The sequence below is a fragment of the Clarias gariepinus genome, chromosome 3 (assembly GCF_024256425.1).
Source record: "Clarias gariepinus isolate MV-2021 ecotype Netherlands chromosome 3, CGAR_prim_01v2, whole genome shotgun sequence".
Classification (NCBI taxonomy): domain Eukaryota; kingdom Metazoa; phylum Chordata; class Actinopteri; order Siluriformes; family Clariidae; genus Clarias; species Clarias gariepinus.
Window position 1 is genome coordinate 12,596,483 of NC_071102.1, and position 15,787 is coordinate 12,612,269.

At 37.4% G+C, this 15,787-nt stretch overlaps 1 long non-coding RNA gene across 1 annotated transcript in view; it reads left to right on the forward strand.

The window, feature by feature from the left end:
- Positions 1-10,689: 10,689 nt before the first annotated feature.
- Positions 10,690-15,787, forward strand: part of LOC128518303 (uncharacterized) — a 30,389-nt gene continuing 25,291 nt past the window's right edge. The window contains exons 1-3 of the long non-coding RNA XR_008357712.1: positions 10,690-10,779; positions 11,957-12,042; positions 12,221-12,287. This is a non-coding gene — a long non-coding RNA (uncharacterized LOC128518303). The remainder of the gene's footprint in view (positions 10,780-11,956; positions 12,043-12,220; positions 12,288-15,787) is intronic.

Here is a 15,787-nt window from a genome sequence, read left to right on the forward strand (position 1 = left end):
TTTGTGTGTGGGAATTATTTATCATAAAATCAGAATGCTAAACTGTGGTAAATAAAGTCTTTTTTTTTTCCTGTCCCCCGGATATCCTCGGCTCTAGTGCAGATCACATTGCTCTATTTTTGTATTCTGTTTCAGAGCGACTTCCTGAAGCTCTTAGCAAATCAAATATCACAGAAAGTTTGTGGTTTTAACCCCCTATTCTGCAAAATAAGACCCTCCTCTTTCAACTTACCCATGGTTACAACAGTAAGAGGAAATTGCCCTGGTAGATATAATGTAATAAATAAGCCATCTACTGTAGTGTGCTCTTAAACCAGATAAGCGTTTTCATTCGCCCTACTGTCTGTCCTTCTAATAGAAACCAGTGAAAACCGCTGCCTTTACATAGTGTACAAGAAATCATGAAGAAATTTACTTGAGTGTCCTTCCAGGTTGCAAACCCTGTCAGCAAGGTGTGTGTATATACTAGCTCTGGCAGATTATTAAACCCTTTTTTTCTAGCTCTATCCATACATCTATTTTTTATAAATAAATAAACACTAATAAAAAAGTTTTTAATTTTTTTGTGATTTTTGATTAAATATTTACATTTAAAAAGTAACAGAATAAATAAAAATATAGTTGCAAGCAACGATGACTGGCCCAAGCACCCTGCCATCGCCACCCCGGGCACACCGCACAACCTGTTTGTCTTTAGAAGGTGTTAAGACCTACAAAAAGTCATCGCCGCCCGGATGCACCGCACAGCTTTCACACTTCACACAATATGACATAATACGGCTGATGTCAGCTTGGGCCCTAAATATTTTTCATGTTAACTGTGTGTGTGTGTGTGCGCGTGTGTAAGAGTGAGAGGTGTAAGTGTTAACTTTTGTGATGTGAGTGTGTAATGTATGAGTGTGTTTATGCATGCGTGCGTGTGTGTGTGTGTTTGTGTGTGTGTGTGTGTGTGTGAGAGAGAGGAGATGAGTGTGAATAGGCCGCAGATGCTGGAAAAAAAGCATCACACTATTATGTTACTCAATGTGATGTCACTGAGCATTATGTCACTGAATGTGTCATTGAATATAATATTACTCAATATAAGGCCACACAGAAAGTTATTAAGCACTTTTCAGCATAAGTTTAAGGCAGTATCACGGTTGACCCGTTTAAGAAATCAAAAATCCCCTCAATATTGCATCCTCTTTAGATCACATCAGCAATCGTCTAAATTCCCTAGGAGGAGTATATGAATATCCATCAGGTGCGTTTTGGCAAATGACTCAAAAGAACTGACTTCCTGTTGAGTTGAGCCCAGGACACGCAGTGCAAAAGTTGTTCAGCTTAATGAGCTCCAAATGTGTACCAAGTTTCGTGTGCATACTGTACGTACAGTACAAGTGTGTATGTAGTAAGTGTGCAAAATCTCAGGCATCCTAATGGCAGCAGATTCCAAAATTAGGTTTTTGAGCATGTTATGTCACCCTAAAAACCCCAAAAGTGTGGAAAAATAATAATCCTTAGAAAAACAAGAGGGTCCTGCGCACCTTATAGTGCTTGGGCCCTAACAAAGCCATGCTATAGAAATTACATAGCATCCTCAATTCATCTCAATCTCATATGTTGAAGCAGAACGTTCTTAGATTTCAAATTTAGCCATGGCCTTCTTATGTTTAAGAATGGCTAATTTAGTTAATTGATCTGAGCTACAGTAGGAATGTGCACATGCGCTCACATCCCCTACTGTGGTGAGTTAAAGGAGCAAGATACTCTTAGCCAACTCAAGTAGCGCATTGCTTAATTCCATGTTTTCAAGAAAGAAGCGGAAGGATTTACAATATTAGTATATACTAATACTTCTGGGTAACTTCTGCTTATTTTCTGAGTACGAAATCCCTGAAATTATGGTGTTGCAATGTTCCACCCTTATGGTTTTGTTCCTCTATAGTAGCCATGGTGAGTGACTTTGTTTATCAGTGTTCCTGTGTGTTAATATGACAATGATATAAAGTGTCAAGTAAAGTGCTCTGTTAAATAGTTAAATAGTTAAGTGAGTAGAATATAAACTGATTTCCAAAAGGGTTGGTTTAGGAATTAAATATTCTACACATTAAGCAAGCTTACAATATTTCCTATTTTTTGTTTTGAACACTTAACAGTGAAAAAAGGTAAAGCAGCACCATGCAAAGAAACTTGGCATCCAAATGTTTTTTATCTCTTAGAAAATCAAGATTATCTGGTTAGAGCTATGGATTGTTCACAGACATTATTAAAAAAGACCAGGCTACACGTGTTGCCTAAGGCATCTTCCGTAAATGGACATTTGTGTAACACTTCTTTTTTCTGTGCTACCCATCAATATAAAATAGGAAACTAAAACAGTTAGAAACAATCTGAAACAGGAGGGTAATCCAAATCACAAATCCACACTGAATTGCCTAAAGAGATCATGAGCTGGAGTTTTTTTTGCCTGGGCCTCACTGAAAGCATGGTCATTACTGGAAATCGGTGAATAGACCTCAAATAAAAAGTGCATGCAAGGTTGCCCAACAATCTCACACAACTAGAAGACTTTTGCAAGAGAGAATAGGGGAAAATTTCTCCAACCAAAGACACTCTTTTACAAGCTGTGATACTTAGCAAAGCGTGTGTTATTAATTAACGCCCATGCAGGGTGTCCAAATATTTGCTTCAGACCGCTTTCCTGTTTCGTTAATGAAAAACTTCCATTTGTTCAAACCAAATGATAATTGAACAAAAAATGTTATTAACCAATATAAAGCAATTGCATGTACAGTTTTTTCCAATTATGAATTCTCTGTTTGCTTTTTAATTTTTAGCGAGCAAGGAGAACCAGGCCACTAAAGCTATGTGATCTTTTGACAATACTTATTATCAACAATGTATAATAATATTTTAACAGGATCTGAACCAATAGAACTACAAACGTAAACGATGACTTCTATAACCATGTGTTTTGGAAGAACAATACAGTGGAACCTTGGATTACGAGCATAATTCATTCCGGAAGTGGTCTTGTATTCTAAACACTCGTAAATCAATTTCCCCATAAAAAATAATGGAAACTAAAATTACTGTTCTACAGCCAAAAAAATAAATACATAAAAATAATTAATAGAAAAAATAAAGTAAAAATAAAACAAATTAACGTACATTTTCCCTTGAAAAAAAAGGCAAAAATAAATCCCGACAGATAAGTGTTTCCATTTATGAGCGCAGGCGCTGTGTGTGTATGTGTGTGTGTGTGTGTGTGTGTGTGTGTGAAGCTAAAGTAAGAGGAGAGAAGGAATTAGACCCTCACCTCTACATTTTCTAGTCTTACACTGTAACCCTTCCTCCTCTCTTTTTTGAGTTTCACACACACACACACACACACACACACACACACACACACACACACACACACGTAAACGCTATTTTATCAGGAAAATTAACAAGAAACATTGCTAATGACTCTCGCGTGAGTACATCCTAACGGAATCACTGCTGTAAAGTAAAAATAAAACAAATTAACCTACACTTTACCTTTTGAAAAGAATCATGACAGAGCAGTGTTTCTATTGTAGAAAGAGTGTGTGTGTGTGTATGTAAAGGCGAAAGAAGGAGGGGCGTACGTGAGACTTTCTTTTGCTCTACATGCGTGCACACATGTGCTATAATAAATAGTACACACCGCTGTACACACACGCATACAAGCACAAAATAAAATATGTTTTACACACACAAATTGTCACACTGTTATAGTAAACAGTACATGCGTGCATGGATATTGATTATACCAGTAAGAGATGCGCATTAAGACCCAAGAGAGAAAAAACATTGCCTCAGTTGTGATCACTTGATGCTCTGCGTCAAATTTAAGAAGCGCATGCGTGCTACATGATACTCGGTACCAAGACTTGCTCGTTCTTCAAGTCAAAATTTATTTTTGCTTGTCTTGTCGCTAACCGCGTTCCTTGCAATCCGAGGTTCCACTGTATCTCTTTTATTACTGCTGATGTAATTTGTTCCTGTGATCCACCAGAAAAATAATAAACATATTCTGTCATCTTGTTGTCTAGCAATCAAAGCTTTCATACATACTTTATCTTTCATAATATAAGATTTTTCATAATATAAGACTTTGGTTCTCTCCCAAGTTCCAAAAACATGCAGATTAGGCTAACTGGCTTTTCAAATTTGCCCATAGTGTGTGAGTATGCGTGTGCCCTGCGATGGACTGGCACCCTGTATAGAATGTACCGCCTTGTGCCCTACTGTAAGTTTACTGGAATAGGCTTCAGGCCCCTCGTGACCCTGTATACAGAATTAAGCAGTATAGATGATGAGTGAGTGAGAATGTTTTCCTCATTTCATTCTTTTTTCTCTGAGATGTAAATGTCATTGCTGTGTGATGTTTATGCTCATAAAGAATATTTTATGTCTAGATTTTGTATTCCTATAATTTTAATAAACTGTGATGTATCATGTTAATCTCTCAAAAATAAACATTGTGCTGAAATGAAATGTGTGTAATTGACTTTTATTAAATCTAAATACTATTCTGTGGTTAATTTGGTTGATTGTTTCTCTAAAGACTGGATATCTGTGACTCTAGTCCAGACCATATTGCACTATTTCTGTATTCTGTTTTATAGACACTTCCTGAAGCTCTATAAAGAACTATAAATATTTTAGCTAGTCAGGAGGTATCATCTGGATGCAGTGTAAAATATACCACTTATCAGTGTAAGCTGCTAGTGCAGCAGGGTCAGTGATGATGAACCAGTGCCTGTTGATGATGACCAGCACCTCTCTCCTGATCTACCCGATCAAACTGAACAGGTAATCTGAAATAAAATCAGTAGCGGCATTAGATCATGCTAGTATTTATTATTGTAGTCGATATTAAAATAATATTAAAAGGAGCTCAGAGCCAACAATAGCGTTCAGCCCAAAACCTTTATCAGCCTTTTTCAGCGTTACTATTATAGTTTGTATTAAAACTATAATACAAAACATAAAGTAAAAGTAAAGAAAAGGGTAAAACAATAGAGCGTTTCCAGGGGAAGCAGCACACCTGAGCTCCTCCTCACGCGCTCATACACCTCTGTAGCGCACACTCCACATCATCTCTTAAAGGGCAACATACTGTACATACATAATGTGTTATACAACATAGTTTTGGCCGTTACAAAACATGCTCTTTGTCGACATCGTACGTATGATCAACACACTAATCATTTGGGTGATAAAGGATAACGAGGATTGATCAGCAATCATACTGTGTGTTAGGCAGCTGGGAGTTAATATGGAGTCCAGTTCGTATTGGAGGCTCAGGTAGACTTGTAGGAAATTTCAATCCTGAACTTTTAAGCAACTGCAGTCACAAGTCCTTAGAGAACAGCTGTCAGCATCAGCCTAGGCCAGGACTATCTTCATGGTAAAGTGAAACCTTCCAGTCACCACACGCCAGAGGTGTGGACTCGAGTCATGTGACTTGGACTCGAGTCAGACTCGAGTCATGAATTTGATGACTGTAGACTCGACTTGACAAAATATAAAAAGACTTGCAACTCGACTTGGACTTTAACATAAACAACTCGGACTTTCACTTGGACTTGCGCCTATTGACTTGTAAAGACTTGCTACTTCCCATAAAAAGCCCAAAGATAAAAAGTATGTTAACACGGTCCGCTCTATCTCTGTTTATGTGTCTGTGCGCGTGTGTGTGACAGAGCGCATGCGCGCATTCGGCACGACATCCAATCAAAGTACCGTAGATTCTTTTGATTCGACAGCGTACAACGTGACAACAACGTGAACGCGCCAGTTCGCGAAATGATACCGAAGGTAGCTTCGTTTGACTATAAAAAATTGTCTATATGCGCGGACCACTGAGCTTCTACAGAACGCAGTAAAGGCCAAAAAGGAAATTGTTAGCGTTTTTTAATCCCCTGACGAACTCTAGCCATCAGGATGTGTTCCTTGTTATCTTGGACATATTTAGAATGATGAACCTCGGTATTGTTTATATTTAATCACTGGTATACACTACCCATGATTTGCTGATTTCTTTCATATGCAGTTTGGGTTTATTAAAATATTGTGACCTAGTGAACTGACATCACGCGGATAAAATGCTAATTATCTCGCATATTAAATAATAATAATATTATTTTAATTATAATTTAATTATAATAATACTTATTATTATTAATATTATACTATATAATATTAATTATAATATAATAATAATAATATTTATTATTATTATTATTAATTTATATATAATAATAATTATTATTACTATTATTATTATTATTATTATTATTAATGTCTTGAGACTGTATCTGACGGGTCTCTATTTTGGCATTATGGTTTTGCTAAAAAGGCGTATTTAATATAAAATATCAGACAAAATACTGACATGTTTACAGCCTACAGGTGACTCAGCCGAGGTTCATCATTCTAAATATGTCCAAGATAACAAGGGAAACACATCCTGATGGCTAGAGTTCGTCAGGGATTAAAAAAACACTAACTGTCCTGTTTATTCTTTACCGCGCGCTGTAGAACCTCAGTGGTCCGCGCATAACCCTTCGCGGGCGAGCCTTCTCCTAAATGTGCGTTCCCTGTGCCCTTTTCACGGGGGTGGGGCTAAAAAAAACGCATCCTGATGGGGGAACCAACTTCGGATTGTTTGTATGAGGTAGCCTACGTGAGTGTATCACACAAGGTAGGGAGCAAAGTTTTTTAATGTTATGTGAAGAAAACAACGTTATTGTTTGTATGAAGTAGCCTACTTCATTGAGAATATGTGCTACCATTTTACATTGCTACTAGCATTTACTAACATTTGTATTTTTATGTATCTGAGCAATGTTCTTTCATAAAAAAAAAGGTTTGTTTAATAAATACAGATCTTACAACCGTACATAATCTGTATACATTTAATTCTTCTTCTTCTATATGTAGTTCAGGGTGCGAATTGGGACTCTGGCAGGACAAACTATGACAGCATAACTAAAAAGTGAGCACCAGAAGGAAACACAGACATGAGGGCCCCTTGAAATGAAAGCAACCAATCACCTCACCATCAATGAGGAGATACAATAAGGAAATCATAATTATTTTAACATTTTTTTTAACAAGAACTCCATTTATGTCCTCTTGAACTCATGTTTAATTATTTTGCTCTAACTTATGCAAAGCTCAAAATTTTTCAGAAGATACTTCAGATATAAGAATCTAATAAAGCATGATAAAAATAGTAAATTAAATAGTTATACGAATGCACAAAATTTCAGCCTGTGAAACTGCTGTGACATTATATTAAGGAATAAGATTTATTTCAGAATCCCAGTTAAAGGTTAGTACGTACACAGATATTTGCCTGACAGTTCAGACAGGCCAGTAGTACTGTATATTAAAAAAGTTCCTAATTTTTTTTTTCCCATAAGGGCATATTCAATATATTAATAGCAAAAGCACTTTAAAACATAAATTTATTACACATAAAAAAACACTTCATATGTACTTCTCAGTAGAATACGTTGTGTTTCACGTTAACTGTTTAAGCTTGTTTACTGTAGGCTATATACTAGATTTCTGCACAAATACGAAGTTGGCAAACACTCTCCACCAGAGGGCGCTCGTGCCTAAGAAAGGTACCAGCTTTTGATCTTTAGGTTTATGTTTTTTCTGAGTTGCTACAATATCATTTCATTTACAAAACACTTGAAAAAAGAAAAAAAAATGGATTAGCAAAGCTGACTTCACTTTGTTCATGTCATGTCAGTATTTACAATGTCAGACATTAACATATTTGCACTGAGTTTAATCACAGCACTTTTAATATTCATAGCAAAAGCAAATTAAATAATAATAATGATAATACATTCACAGCAGTACTACTAGTACGAATATTAATAATAATAAATTAACAGCACTACTACTATTTCTACTAATATTATCAATTAATTGAGAAAGCGCAGTCAAAAAAGAATCATTATTAATACAAAGCTTGCTGTCAATAGGCGCTAAGAGAGATTAACACATTATCGGCTTAAGTAGACATGCAATACCTAAGATTGAAACACGACTGTCCCCTAAAGGTAATGTACTTCATGTGCCTGAAAATGTTACAGCTGCCAGTGCACTGCTGAGGCAGCTCATGATATCCCTTATCTCGAGACGAGCATTTTTAATGGCCACATCTGTATATTATTGGTAAAGATTGGTCACTTGACCAATAGGACGCAATGGCCACACTTAGGTGTGTGTCCTGGATCCACCCAGGTGCTAATCATAGTTGTCTTTGTACGAGTATAAAGTATAAGACATATACTTTATACATATACTACATGTGACATACTAACACATAAGTGTAAATAATTGCAAATTTTCTAATTTCTTTTGATTGTGTAAAACTGCTTTGCGTCATATGCAATTGTTAAAAGCACTATACAAATAAAACTAAATTGAATTGGGTAATCAAGTAATATCACACAAGAGAGAGTGCTGTACTGTTGGATATAGCGTGGCTGCGATGTGGTCGTAGACATAAGTGTGCTGACGGCATCACAGCGTCATCATTGCGTTTTATATAACAGTTTTGCTAACACGATTCATTATCAACAGATTACACATATTCTTCTACGACTGGTGGAACTAACTTACCGCAACTGACAGTTTTAAATTTTTACCGGTGCTATTCCATGAGTTTATTTATTTTTTTATAATTCAGTTAAAGTATGGTTAAAAAGCAATGTCTGACTTTCATTGGTTAACATTCATATAATTTTTATTTATTATTACTTTTGTTAGATTAAAACATTGTGAGTTTTTCTTTCATTGACCGAAGGGTACCAACAATTTTGTCCACGTGTGTATATTATGATATGGCGTTAAAGATAAGGCATTATATGTTATATGTAAGCTAGGCCACATGTTTGGAGTCGAATATTACTACTGATTTATTAGACACAGAAAAGAGATATTTGCCTGACAGGACAAAGCTTAAAAACTAATAGAATTTACTAAAATTAAGCTTCTTACCATTTATACTAATACATACACTCAGCAAAAAAAGAAACCTCCCTTTTTCAGGACTGTGTATTTCAACAATAATGTTGTAAAAATCCAAAGAACTTTACAGATCTTCATTGTAAAGGGTTTAAACAATGTTTTCCATGCATGTTCAATTAACCATAATCATTTAATTAACATGCACCTGTGGAATGGTCGTTAAGATCTTAACAGCTTACAGAAAGTAGGCATTTAAGGTCACAGTTCTAAAAACGCAGGACACTAAAGAGACTTGTATACCGACTGTGAAAAACCCCCAAAGAAAGATGCCCAGGGTCGCTGCTCATCAGCGTGAACCTGCATTAGGCATGCTGCAGGCAGGCATGAGGACTGCTGATGTGGCTAGGGCGATAAATCGTCATGTCCGCACTGTGAGACGCCTAAGACGGCGCTACAGGGAGACAGGAAGGACAGCTGATCATCCTCGCAGTGGAAGACCACGTGTAACAACACCTGCACAGGATCGGTACATCCGAATATCACACCTGCGTGACAGGTACAGGATGGCCACGACAACTGCTCGAGTCACACCAGGAACACACAATCCCTCCATCAGTGCTCAGACAATAGGCAGTCCATGAGGAGGAGATGCACTGCAGTACTTCAAGCAGCTGGTGGCCACACCAGATACTGACTGGTACTTTTGATTTTGAGCCTCCCTTCATTCAGGGACACATTGTGACACATTTTTAGTTTATGTCTTATGGTGTTGACTCTTTTAGTGTTCATACAAATATTTACACATTAAGTGTACTGAAAGTAAAAACAGTTGAAAGTCAGAGGACGTTTCTTTTTTGCTGAGTATATATAGCAAACAATAAACACCGTATTATCATCTATACAGGTTTGTGGGGAGCCTGGAGCCTATCCAAGGACACTTAGGACATGAGGCATGGTACACCCTGGACAGAGTGCCAACCCACTGTAGGTCACACACACATAGACACACTCACATGCACTATGGGAAATTTGGAAACTCAAAAAGCCTAACCTGCATATATTTGGACTGTGGAAGAAAACCAGAGTACCCGGAGGTACCAAGTTTGGAGAGAACATGCAAACTCCAAACACACAGACCCCGAGGCAGGAACAAGGCTTTACATGTACTGTAACATGATCAGAGAGGAATCTGTAAGCAGCTCTTTGAGCCATTAGCTGCAAAAAGTGGCCTTTAGTGATATTCAGAGTCAAGCCTACATCCTCATAGACAACACAATAAACAATAGCAGAAATGTTGAACGTATTTACATGCCAATAATGTGGTTTATTGTTTGCAATTTCCTTTATTTGGTCTAATAAAACACATGAAGCTGTAATTTACTTATGATTTATAAACATTCATACATACAAATTCAGGTGCTAGATAGTCAGGCTATGTGCAGGACTCCACAATATTTTTATTATCTGTTATATTGTTTGTTGATGCCACTTGATGTCCACACCGTGCTACTGTTGCTATGGAGTCACTTCTAAACTAGTCACTAACTGTTTAGAAGCCTAAAGTTCACTTCCTATAATGTTTTTTTTTTTTTACATTTCCCACATCTGTATTGTGGTGCATAAACTCTCTTACTCTTTCCTCTCTCTCTCTCTCTCTCTCTCTCTCACACACACACACACACACACACACATAGAGTCAATGTCTAGTAACAAGAGAACAAACAAGTTGTGACCTCAGCCATAAAACAGGATGTTACTTTAAACAAGGTTTGTCACTTTATTTTCTTATCAGTTGTTAAAAAAAATTCCCAAAGACTTTATTTGTATTTACTGCAGAAGCCACGTCTCTGTTCAACACCTTGAGTAGCGTACTATTTACTTGACTTTAATTCTGTTTTACGATCGTGTTTTTAGTTGTTCTTTGTTTTATTTATTTATTAATCATGCTCAACAGAAATGTAATTCGTGAATGATCACACGCCTTACACCCCTTACTAAGATTTTACTCATTTTTCAGAAGGACAAGTTTTAATAGTCATTTGAAATTAAATAGACAAGTCATACTCTAGCATAAAAGTCTTTCTAAAAGCTATCTTTCTAAAATATTTTGGGGAAATCAAGTCACATAAACTGATGTTCAGGTTAAGCTAATACATTTCAATGAAGTATTTTTCCTCTTCCCTAAGGACACACTGAATTCATTTATACCATAAAAAAGTAAAATTGCAGTGCAGAATTAACAAATGGAAAGTCAGGACAGTTTGATAACGTTATTAATGTGAGCTGCACAGTGGAGTGTGTTAATGCTGAACTACTCATGCTGAATAATATAAATTATTAAGGAAAATGTATTATTTTTATTTTTGTTATTGTGTAACTGCAACTTTATTACACATGAAGACTTCCTAGACATTTTTGTGCTTCCAACATCGTGGCACCAGTTTGTAGAAGAGTCACATATGTGTATGATGATCAGGTGTCCATAAACGTTTCTTCATATAGAGTACAGTACTCGTCTATATTAATGTCCAAGACTCTTTTAGTGTGACACATGGACAGCTGTTACTATTTATACCTTAATCTTTTGTAAGTTTCCATTTAGTTAATTTACTTTGTGTAAGTCAAATCTTTGACTCAGCTCTGTTCACGTAACAGCGTTATGCTTAAAATACAAGCCTTATATATAACCTTTACCGTATCTACGTACTGTGCAAAAGTATTGATCAACCCGTCATTTCTTCATATTTTGTATTACGTCTTGTATTTGTTTAATGTAGTCTTGAGGAATAGGTTTCTAGGCTTTCTAAAAGTGAAACTTTTTTGCTCTCATTTTCAGTCCTGTCTCTGTCCAGTTTCAGAGGAATGTTTTTTGTTTGTTAAGCCACACAGTGCATAAAAAGCATCTCTCTCTCTCTCTTTCTCTCTCTCAAACACACACTTATAGACAGACACATGCATGCACACACATAAGCAGAATAAATGTCTAGTTACCAGAAGACCCACAAGTAGTGACATCAGCCATTAAACAAGGTTTGTCTCTTTATTTTCTTATCAGTTGTTCAAAGATCTAAAGGTTTTTACTGCAGGAGTCAAGATTCTGTTCACCACTTTGAGTAATGTGCTGTTTAATTAATTTCAATTCTATATGTTTTCATGTATAAAAGCGCATGCATTGACAACGTGACCCACTTCTGTTTTTTCTTCTCAGTGCAAAAGTGTAATAATGATGTTAAAGTGTTTAGTCCTTCTGGTTTTCTTTATCAACAGTAACGATGGTGAGTAGTTTTTACATTTTCCTTGCTTTATTTCTTTATTAATAATCATGCTCCATATACAAGAGTAATTAATGAGTGACTTTGCATCTCTAAGATATTTTTTTTCCTCTTCCACAAAGACAAGTTTTAAGTCATCTGAAATAAAATAGAGTTATTCTCTAGCATGATAATCATTTTTAAGGAAAAGTTTTCTTTCTAGAACATTTTGGGAAATTCAACTTCTCTTGGTCATACAGTCTGATGTTCATTACTATGTTAATCTAGTAAATTTTAATGAAGTCTCTTTCCTCTTCCATTAGGACACAATGAATTCATTTATACCACAAACAATGAAGTTAAATTGCAGTGCAGCACCAACAAATGGCAAATCAGCACAGAGTCTGACAACAGCATTGATGTGAACTGCACAGTGGAGTGTGTTAATGGTGAAACACTCAAACTTAATAATACCCAGAATTCCTGCATAAATAAAAAATCATACAATGTTAGTAGAAACTGTCTGCTAAGAGCAAGGAGTGGATTTTTTCGATGTGTTACTGCTCTGGATTCTGGTTTCTTGTTTCCATTCAAACCGTCACCCAACACTGTCACGTCTTACATAGTCGCCACTGCAAATGAAGAAAGTGAGTACATTTTCATTTTCTGTATTTTATCCAGACAGTTCTGTTCTTCAGAATAAACAGCAAAATTGTTTTTCCTTCAGTGACAACCAAGTCTGAGGAAAGATCTTCAGTCAATCTAACTGAAGGTGAAGATGTACTTTTAAACTGCAGTTTCAACTTAACAGGAGAAAACGACAACCAGAGATTTATACTGTACTGGATCAAGACTATTGGAAAGAACAGTAGCTGTGTGTATTCTTATGATTATGACTTATCGAATGGTATAACGTACAATCATCACTGCACTGTGCAAGAAGAACTGCGTTACAGAATCTCAAACCAAACTGAAGGCCAAAACACCCATAACATCAGGATCAGTAACGTAACAGAGTCAGATGCTGGACAATATCTTTGTGCTTTACAAATACAAGGAAAGTGGAAGATCATAAAGAAGGTTACAGTCAGTGATTCTAAGACTAAAGAAGCAGAAAAACATAAAAACAGCACTGGTGAGTTTTGTTACATGCCCGTGTGTGTGGCATGTAAGTGTAGATGCGCGGATGCTGGTGGCGGCGTGCACGCGCGCTCTTTCCTCTCTCTCTCTCTTGCGTTCCCTTTCATGCAGGTGGCTCCGCCCTGATTGGACGTGCGTGACGTGCGCCGGGATTGGCCGTCGTTGGATCTGCGCGTCTTTTTAAGGTCGCGGAGGAAAGCCGGAAGCGCGCGCTGTGTCATGTTGTTTTTGGAGATTGTTGCTTGTCCTTGTTTGTGTATTACGAAATAGAACTGTTGGGTCGCGCCGGTGTTGTGAGTGTGTGGTGTGAGTGTGTGGTGTGAGTTTTGTTCTCTTTTGTTTATGTTAAATGGTATATGTTTGTAAATATTGTAAATAGTTATTTTTGTTAGTTTATACCTTTTTCGTTTATGGAAGCAGTAGGGGTTGGGTGCCATTTTAGTTAGACCCGTTTTCTCCTGTTTTGAATGTTTAGTTAGGGAGTCAGTTTAGCCCTGTGTTTTTGGTTTAGTTTTTCTTTGTAGTTTAGTTAGTTTCTGGGAGGAGATAGAGCAGGGGTTTTGTTTATTGTTTTGGCCTTGGCCCAACCCTGAAGCCGAGAGCTTCCGGTGTGTGCGTGTGTAAAAATAAATAAAAGAGAAAAAGACAAAAGTTGATTTGGTCGTGTAAGATTTTATTATTTATTACGCCCTGGGACCCTAGACCTGGGGACGTAACAAAGTGGGGGCTCGTCCATTGCCCGGGCAAATAACAAAGTGGGTGGCTCATTAGTAAAGTGAGGGCTCGGCGATTACGGATTATACAATAGTTTGTTTGGCTGCCTTCTTTAGTTTGTTTGTACAGTTGGTACATATAAAAAAAAAATGGATTTTGATCTAATTGCCTTTACGCTATCTCCTAGCACGGAGCAGTTTAATCGCTGTCGTAAAGACGATTTGTTTAAAATAGCTGATTTTTTTGGAGTGGATGTGCCACGTAATATCTCAAAAACGGTGAAAAAAATTTTATATAAACAATTGGTTAAACAGCAGATTCTGCCTGAGGAGTCTGGAAGGGATGCTGATGATGGGAGCTCTTCAACGCCGACGGAAGTCGACGTGAAGCCACCATCTACGCCACACTCACCCACAACTTCCAGGTACCAATTAACTGCACCACCTCCCACGTCATTATTCACAAATTCGGACCAACTATTAAATTTAAAAGCAAAAGAAATAGAATTGGAAATTAAACGAGAAGAAACTGAGGCAAAAAGGCTTCGTTTAAGGGAGCTAGAGCTTGAGATAGAGAGGGAGCGTTTTCAGCGAGATCACAGCCGGCTTCACCGGGCTGAGAGCGCGTTGGAGAGTTCCCCTGCTTCTCCGTCATTTGCTCAGTTACCTACGGGGCCTGCGCCGGTCTCTTCTAGTGTCGTTTCTGCCCCAGTAACTATTCCTTTGCCGAATTTTGACGTGAGCAAACATATTAATTTAGTCCCTCCGTTTAGAGAAACCGAAGTGGATAGCTATTTTATAGCCTTTGAACGTGTTGCAGCTACTTTGCAGTGGCCAAGAGCGATGTGGGCTCTACTTTTACAGTGTAAGCTAACCGGCAAAGCGCAAGACGTTTGTTCAGCGTTGCCAATAGAACAAAGTCTAGATTACGACGTGGTTAAACAAACTGTTCTTCGTGCTTATGAGTTAGTACCGGAGGCGTATAGACAAAAATTTAGAACGCATAAGAAGACAGACAAACAAACTTTTGTTGAGTTCGCCCGAGAAAAGCAAGCTCTTTTTGAAAAGTGGTGTGCGGCAACTAAAACTACTACCTTTGAAGCCTTAAAAGAGTTAATTTTACTAGAAGACTTTAAAAACTGTATATTTGAAAATATAGTCATTCACTTAAACGAACAAAATGTCATGTCTCTGTCAGCAGCCGCTGTGCTGGCTGACGAGTTCGTTTTAACACACCGAACGGTTTTTACTCCCACGTTGAGAACTGATAAATTTGCTGTCCGTGGGGTTGAAGGGCAGGTGAATCCTTCGGCTGGTGGTGTGAGACCGGCGAGGGGAGGAGTTTTTAGAAGTTCTCAGTATCGCACAGGGGGAGGTAGAGTCTGTTTTTATTGCCTCAGTGAAGGTCATCTTATTTCAGACTGCGAAGCCTGGAAAAAGAAAAAAAATGCATCAGCGAAATCTAAAAGTGTAGGTTTTATAAAAAGACAAAGAGAAAATGTTTTACCTGATCCAACAATAGCGGCATATAAACCCTTCATGTTGCAGGGATGGGTGGCAGACAGCTCGGAAGGAATTCCCAGGTCAGTGTCTGTTCTGCGGGATACAGGTGCAGCCCAAAGCTTGATGCTAGCTGGCATACTACCTTTGTCACAGAAAACGTACACGGGG